Raw genomic sequence first — 8479 nt, 5'->3', positions numbered from 1 at the left:
GGGGGTGTTGGGGGGGGGTGTTGGGGGGGGGTGTTGGGGGGGGGTGTTGGGGGGGGGTTGTTGGGGGGGGTGTTGGGGGGGTGTTGGGGGGGGGGTGTTGGGGGGGGGGGGTGTTGGGGGGGGGTGGTGTTGGGGGGGGGTGTGGGGGGGGGGTGTTGGGGGGGGGTGTTGGGGGGGGGTTGTTGGGGGGGGGGTGTTGGGGGGGGGTGTTGGGGGGGGGTGTTGGGGGGGGGTGTTGGGGGGGGTGTTGGGGGGGGGGTGTTGGGGGGGGGTGTTGGGGGGGGGTGTTGGGGGGGGGTGTTGGGGGGGGGGTGTTGGGGGGGGGTGTTGGGGGGGGGTGTTGGGGGGGGGGTGTTGGGGGGGGGTGTTGGGGGGGGGTGTTGGGGGGGGGTGTTGGGGGGGGGTGTTGGGGGGGGGTGTTGGGGGGGGGGGGTGTTGGGGGGGGGGTGTTGGGGGGGGGGTGTTGGGGGGGGGTGTTGGGGGGGGGTGTTGGGGGGGGGTGTTGGCGGGGGGGGTGTTGGGGGGGGGTGTTGGGGGGGGGTGTTGGGGGGGGGTGTTGATGGGGGGGGGTGTTGGGGGGGGTGTTGGGGGGGGTGTTGGGGGGGGGGTGTTGGGGGGGGGTGTTGGGGGGGGGTGTTGGGGGGGGGTGTTTGGGGGGGGGTGGTGGGGGGTGTTGGGGGGGGGTGTTGGGGGGGGGTGTTGGGGGGGGGTGTTGGGGGGGGGGTGTTGGGGGGGGGGTGTTGGGGGGGGGTGTTGGGGGGGGTGTTGGAGGGGGGGTGTTGGGGGGGGGGTGTTGGGGGGGGGTGTTGGGGGGGGGGGTGTTGGGGGGGGGTGTTGGGGGGGGGTGTTGGGGGGGGGTGTTGGGGGGGGGGTGTTGGGGGGGGGTGTTGGGGGGGGGTGTTGGGGGGGGGTGTTGGGGAGGGGGGTGTTGGGGGGGGGGGGTGTTGGGGGGGGGTGTTGGGGGGGGGTGTTGGGGGGGGGTGTTGGGGGGGTGGGTGTTGGGGGGGGGGGGTGTTGGGGGGGGGTGTTGGGGGGGGGTTGTTGGGGGGGGGGTGTTGGGGGGGGGGAGTTGGGGGGGGGTGTTGGGGGGGGTGTTGGGGGGGGGTGTTGGGGGGGGGGTGTTGGGGGGGGTGTTGGGGGGGGGGTGTTGGGGGGGGGTGTTGGGGGGGGGGTGTTGGGGGGGTGGGGGTGTGTTGGGGGGGGGTGTTGGGGGGGGGTGTTGGGGGGGGGTGTTGGGGGGGGGTGTTGGGGGGGGGTGGTTGGGGGGGGGTGTTGGGGGGGGGTGTTGGGGGGGGGGGTGTTGGGGGGGGGTGTTGGGGGGGGGTGTTGGGGGGGGGTGTTGGGGGGGGGTGTTGGGGGGGGTGTTGGGGGGGGGTGTTGGGGGGGGGGTGTTGGGGGGGGGTGTTGGGGGGGGTGTTGGGGGGGGGTGTTGGGGGGGGGTGTTGGGGGGGGGTGTTGGGGGGGGTGTTGGGGGGGGTGTTGGGGGGGGGTGTTGGGGGGGGGGTGTTGGGGGGGGGTGTTGGGGGGGGGTGTTGGGGGGGGGGGTGTTGGGGGGGGGTGTTGGGGGGGGGTGTTGGGGGGGGGTGTTGGGGGGGGGGTGTTGGGGGGGGGTGTTGGGGGGGGGGGTGTTGGGGGGGGGTGTTGGGGGGGGGTGTTGGGGGGGGGGTGTTGGGGGGGGGGTGTTGGGGGGGGTGTTGGGGGGGGGTGTTGGGGGGGGGTGTTGGGGGGGGGTGTTGGGGGGGGGTGTTGGGGGGGGTGTTGGGGGGGGTGTGGGGGGGGGTGTGGGGGGGGGTGTTGGGGGGGGGTGTTGGGGGGGGTGTTGGGGGGGGGTGTTGGGGGGGGGTGTTGGGGGGGGGTGTTGGGGGGGGGTTGGTGGGGGGTGTTGGGGGGGGGTGTTGGGGGGGGGGTGTTGGGGGGGGTGTTGGGGGGGTGTTGGGGGGGGGTGTTGGGGGGGTGGGGGGGGGTGTTGGGGGGGGGGTGTTGGGGGGGGGGTGTTGGGGGGGGGTGTTGGGGGGGGGTGTTGGGGGGGGGGGTGTGTGGGGGGGGGTTGTTGGGGGGGGTGTTGGGGGGGGGTGTTGGGGGGGGGGTGTTGGGGGGGGGGTGTTGGGGGGGGGTGTTGGGGGTGGGGTGTTGGGGGGGGGTGTTGGGGGGGGGTGTTGGGGGGGGGTGTTGGGGGGGGGTGTTGGGGGGGGGTGTTGGGGGGGGGTGTTGGGGGGGGGTGTTGGGGGGGGGTGTTGGGGGGGTGTTGGGGGGGGGTGTTGGGGGGGGGTGTTGGGGGGGGGGGTGTTGGGGGGGGGTGTTGGGGGGGGGTGTTGGGGGGGGTTGGGGGGGTGTTGGGGGGGGGGTGTTGGGGGGGGGTGTTGGGGGGGGGTGTTGGGGGGGGGTGTTGGGGGGGGTGTTGGGGGGGGGTGTTGGGGGGGGGTGTTGGGGGGGGGTGTTGGGGGGGGGTGTTGGGGGGGGGGTGTTGGGGGGGGGTGTTGGGGGGGGGTGTGGGGGGGGGTGTTGGGGGGGGGGTGTTGGGGGGGGGTGTTGGGGGGGGGTGTTGGGGGGGGGTGTTGGGGGGGGGTGTTGGGGGGGGGGTGTTGGGGGGGGGGTGTTGGGGGGGGGTGTTGGGGGGGGGGTGTTGGGGGGGGGTGTTGGGGGGGGGGTGTTGGGGGGGGGTGTTGGGGGGGGGGTGTTGGGGGGGGGTGTTGGGGGGGGTGTTGGGGGGGGGTGTTGGGGGGGGGTGTTGGGGGGGGGTGTTGGGGGGGGGTGTTGGGGGGGGGGGTGTTGGGGGGGGGTGTTGGGGGGGGGGTGTTGGGGGGGGGGTGTTGGGGGGGGGTGTTGGGGGGGGGTGTGGGGGGGGGTGTTGGGGGGGGGTGTTGGGGGGGGGTGTTGGGGGGGGGTGTGGGGGGGGGGTGTTGGGGGGGGGGGTGTTGGGGGGGGGGGTGTTGGGGGGGGGTGTTGGGGGGGGGTGTTGGGGGGGGGTGTTGGGGGGGGGTGTTGGGGGGGGGTGTTGGGGGGGGGTGTTGGGGGGGGGTGTTGGGGGGGGGTGGGGGGGGGTGGGGGGGGGGTGTTGGGGGGGGGGTGTTGGGGGGGGGTGTGGGGGGGGGTGTGGGGGGGGGTGTGGGGGGGGGTGGTGGGGGGGGGGTGTTGGGGGGGGGGTGTTGGGGGGGGGTGTTGGGGGGGGGTGTTGGGGGGGGGGTGTTGGGGGGGGGTGTTGGGGGGGGGTGTTGGGGGGGGGGTGTTGGGGGGGGGTGTTGGGGGGGGGTGGGGGGGGGTGTTGGGGGGGGGTGTGGGGGGGGGTGTTGGGGGGGGGTGTTGGGGGGGGGTGTTGGGGGGGGGTGTTGGGGGGGGGTGTGGGGGGGGGGTGTTGGGGGGGGGTGTGGGGGGGGGGGGTGTTGGGGGGGGGGGTGGGGGGGGTGTTGGGGGGGGGTGTTGGGGGGGGGGGGGGGGGGTGTTGGGGGGGGGGTTGGGGGGGGGGGTGGGGGGGTGTGGGGGGGGGTGTTGGGGGGGGGTGTTGGGGGGGGGGTGTGGGGGGGGTGTGGGGGGGGGGTGTTGGGGGGGGGGTGTTGGGGGGGGGGGTGGTGGGGGGGGGTGTTGGGGGGGGTGTGGGGGGGGGTGTTGGGGGGGGGGTGTTGGGGGGGGGGTGTTGGGGGGGGGTGTTGGGGGGGGGGTGTTGGGGGGGGGTGTTGGGGGGGGGTGTTGGGGGGGGGGTGTTGGGGGGGGGTGTTGGGGGGGGGTGTTGGGGGGGGGTGTTGGGGGGGGGGTGTTGGGGGGGGGTGTGGGGGGGGGTGTTGGGGGGGGGGTGTTGGGGGGGGGTGTTGGGGGGGGGTGTTGGGGGGGGGTGTTGGGGGGGGGTGTTGGGGGGGGGTGTTGGGGGGGGGTGTTGGGGGGGGGTGTGGGGGGGGGGTGTTGGGGGGGGGTGTTGGGGGGGGGGTGTGGGGGGGGGTGTGGGGGGGGGTGTTGGGGGGGGGTGTTGGGGGGGGGTGTTGGGGGGGGGTGTGGGGGGGGGGTGTTGGGGGGGGGGTGTTGGGGGGGGGTGTGGGGGGGGGTGTTGGGGGGGGGTGTTGGGGGGGGGTGTTGGGGGGGGGTGTTGGGGGGGGGTGTTGGGGGGGTGTGGGGGGGGTGTTGGGGGGGGTGTTGGGGGGGGTGTTGGGGGGGGGTGTTGGGGGGGGGTGTTGGGGGGGGTGTTGGGGGGGGTGTTGGGGGGGGTGTTGGGGGGTTTGGGTGTAGATCGCGTGGATGTGTGAATGATGCGGTCGTCGTTAAACCCGCCCCACCCGACGCAGCCAATTGTAAGGGTTGTCACGTAACAGAACGTGGCCAATTCGTCATAGTAAGTACTAGTGTGATAGTGTATAGTGTAGTGTATAGTGTGTAGTGTATAGTGTAGTGTATAGTGTAGTGTATAGTGTATAGTGTAGTGTATAGTGTAGTGTATAGTGTATAGTGTAGTGTTATAGTGTAGTGTATAGTGTTAGTGTATAGTGTAGTGTATAGTGTAGTATATAGTGTTGTGTATAGTGTATAGTGTAGTATATAGTGTAGTGTATAGTGTAGTATATAGTGTAGTATATAGTGTAGTGTATAGTGTAGTGTATAGTGTAGTGTATAGTGTAGTATATAGTGTAGTGTATAGTGTATAGTGTAGTGTATAGTGTATAGTGTGTAGTGTAGTGTATAGTGTAGTGTATAGTGTAGTGTAGTGTATAGTGTAGTGTATAGTGTAGTGTATAGTGTAGTGTATAGTGTAGTATATAGTGTAGTGTATAGTGTAGTGACTGGCGTCTTTTATTGAGTGAATTCTTGCACAGCTCACTCCGCCGCTCTCCCCGTGTGTCTCCCCCTTCTCTCTGTTCGCCTCTCTCACCCACTCCCCGATCCCACCGCTGACTAGCTGCGTGCCGAGAGGAAAGCCTCGCCGGGTTCTGCCACGTGGCCGATCAGAGGCTCGTGCAGCGACCAGAGGTCGCAACCGGGTACCCCCCGATACCCGTACCCTACCCGATACCCGGCTACCCGTACCCGGCCGGGTACGGGTACCCGTTTGCGACCCTGGTGCGGCCGGGTACGGGTAGGCCGTGAATCACTGGTGAGCCAACGTTTGTCACTCATTTCCCAACGTCTTGTCTCTTCTCACAATTCAAGTTCCTAGAATCATCCCACCCGCGCCTGCAACGTGGCTTCATCCCAGAGGTCGCAATCAGGTACCCGATACCCGTACCCTACCCGATACCCGGCTACCCGTACCCGGCCGGGTACGGGTAGCCGTTTGCGACCCTGGTGCGGCCGGGTACGGGTAAGGAATCAAAACCCGTTTGCGACCTCTGGCAGTGACGCAGTCCGGACTTGAGGCTTCACCCACCGAGCTCTGAGTCCTCCGCTGCCGCTGCTGCTCATACAGAGGTCGCAAACGGGTTTTGATTCCTTACCCATACCCGGCCGCACCAGAGGTCGCAAACGGGTACCCGTACCCGGCCGTACCCGTACTCTACCCGTACCCATAGGCCGGGTATCGGGTAGGGTACGGGTATCGGGTACCCGGTTGCGACCTCTGGGATGAAGCCACGTTGCAGGCGCGGGTGGGTCGATTCTAGGAACTTGAATTGTGAGAAGAGACGAGACGTTGGGAAACGAGCGACAAACGGTGACTCACCAGTGACTCACGGTCTACCCGTACCCGTACCCGGCCGCACCAGGGTACGGGTATCGGGTACCCGGTTGGAACCTCTGTGCTTATATTCCTCTCGGCCAGGGGCGGTTTCTTCATTAGGGCGATTGGGCGACGCACCACCAATGTCATTCAACCACAGAGTTTCGCGAGCCGTCACTGTGCCTCTGGATATAGTCCAATCAGCGTCATGTCACGTTCTGTGGAGCACCGCCTCTTTTTGGGCGATTTCACTCCGGCTGAGAATCGCCCAGAGTGTTCCCATAGACTTACATTCAAAGATGTTTTTTTTCGAACGGGGGGCGCTGCAATGCATTCTCTACGGCTTCCGGGAGGGCTCGCCCTAACGTGCTTACGTCATCATACGTGCTAACGTCATCATACGTGAGCACGTTTCAGTCAACAATATTATTTGTCGCCACCTCGTGGAATCTTCAATAAAATAAACTTGAGTGGATTGTTTTAATAGTGAGCATAGAAACAAACAAACAAGGAGATGCATTGTAAGAGTCACTTTATTTTCCATTAATATTAAAGTAGTGAAGTTGCCTTTACATGCTTAAGCTGTTAATGTATCCATTGCATGGGTGGACCTTATCCTTATCAATCATCCAGACATTTGCCCCCCCTGAGAGATTTTGCAGGAGCCGCCACTGCTCTCGGCGGAGATAAGCTCCGCCTCTAACCACGCCCCCTCGTGGAACCTTCTCGATGGTTCCCGCACGTTCCCCTCTGACTCCGCCCATTACCTGTGGCCCAGATGTATCCCCGCTTGTGATTGGATGCCCGTGAACCGGTGGTGGCCATGCGGTTACCCCTTGCGGCCCATTAGATTAAAAGACCAGCCGTACCGGCTAGGGTCATTTACTTGATACAGCTGTCGTGGCTGTGACGGTTCCACCTGAAGACGGAAGCTTGTGTTGCCTCCGAAACGTCGTGATTTTTATTTTATTTATATGATTTTACTTTTATTAATTTAATTTTATGTCGTAGGCGATGCTGATGGTCGCTTGAAGATTCCCATCACTTTTGTTATGTAGGCTAGTCGTTGTCACAAACCGCACCTCTCCATAACAAAGGCTCAGTCCTTTGTTATGCAGTCTATTCTTAGTCGTAAGCCTCACCTTACCATATTAATAAAAAGTGTGCCGTCCCTGGCCCTTCCCCCCTCAACCATTATATATATAAACGGAGTGGTAGCTCTTGTAATCTCTCATTTACTTGATACAGCTGTCGTGGCTGTGACGGTTCCACCTGAAGACGGAAGCTTGTGTTGCCTCCGAAACGTCGTGATTTTTATTTTATTTATATTATTTTACTTTTATTAATTTTAAATTTTTTTTACCTACGTGACTTTACCGAAAAAAAACCTCACGAATAGGGTCAATACAGTTGCGAGCAATGGAGAGACGCGGTAAGAACCCAGAGGGAAGTAATATAAGGACAAGGCGATACATTTAAGAATTAACTTTGAGAGTGAAAGGAGTAAGGCGAAACCCATAACGCAGGTAGGGTAATAACATGTCGGTAGACAGGACCGGGCATCCTTCCAATCCTGCGGAACCCGTCCAGTGGTCCAGACTGTTGTTATGATGTTATGTAGGGCAGTCTGTGCACAAACGCCACCCTCCATCAGCATTTCACTTGGGAGATCATCTCTGCCCGGTGCCTTTTCTGGTCTCAGACTCCGGATCGCCTTCAGTACTTCCTCAACAGATGGCACCTCAGCCAGCCACTCACAGGGGGTGACTTCCTCCAATATTTGAGGCACCGCAGCCTCAGCAGGGTTATCCCCACTTTGTGCCACGATGTTTTCCTGGGTGAGGGATTTCCCCTCCCCCAGGACCTCACAGAAACACACACACACAGACACACACACACACAGACACACACACAGACACACACACACACACAGACACACACACAGACACACACACACAGACACACACACAGACACACACACACAAACACACACACACAAACACACACACACAGACACACACACACTAACACACAGACACACAGACACCACACACACAGACACACACACAGACACACACACAGACACACACACAGACACACACACAGACACACACACACAGACACACACACACACACTAACACACAGACACACAGACACCACACACACAGACACACACACACAGACACACACACACAGACACACACACAGACACACACACACAGATACACACGCACAGACACACACGCACAGACACACACGCAGACACACACACACAGACACACACACACACACAGACACACACACACACAGACACACACACACACAGACACAGACACACAGACACACACACAGACACACACACAGACACACACACAGACACACACACAGACACACACACACACACGCAGACACACACACACAGACACACACACACAGACACACACACACAGACACACACACACAGACACACACACACAGACACACACACACAGACACACACACGCAGACACACACACGCAGACACACACACGCAGACACACACACACAGACACACACACACAGACACACACACACAGACAGACACACACACACACACAGACACACACACAGACACACACACACGCACTCTCACACGCTCCACCCATCACGCGCCTCTCCGGGTCTCGTGGCCAGAACCCGGAACAAGGGGGACGCCGCGACGGTGAGCGGCAGCACGTGCACACAGACACACGCAGAGAGACACGCAGAGACGCAGAGAGACACACAGAGAGACAGAGACACACAGAGAGACACACAGAGAGAGACATACACAGAGACACACACACAGAGACACACACACAGAG

The 8479-nt window shown here is 63.8% G+C and overlaps 1 protein-coding gene across 1 annotated transcript in view; it reads left to right on the top strand.

Annotated features, from left to right (window-relative positions):
* The first annotated feature begins 8318 nt into the window (after positions 1-8318).
* Positions 8319-8479, top strand: part of LOC144949949 (sialate O-acetylesterase-like) — a 34885-nt gene continuing 34724 nt past the window's right edge. The window contains exon 1 of the mRNA XM_078879939.1: positions 8319-8337. The gene's annotated coding sequence lies outside the window, so the exon portion shown is untranslated. The remainder of the gene's footprint in view (positions 8338-8479) is intronic.

Source organism: Lampetra fluviatilis, chromosome 55 (genome assembly GCF_964198595.1).
Source record: "Lampetra fluviatilis chromosome 55, kcLamFluv1.1, whole genome shotgun sequence".
NCBI classification, from domain to species: Eukaryota; Metazoa; Chordata; class Hyperoartia; order Petromyzontiformes; family Petromyzontidae; genus Lampetra; species Lampetra fluviatilis.
This window is presented reverse-complemented; position numbering and strand designations above follow the sequence as displayed.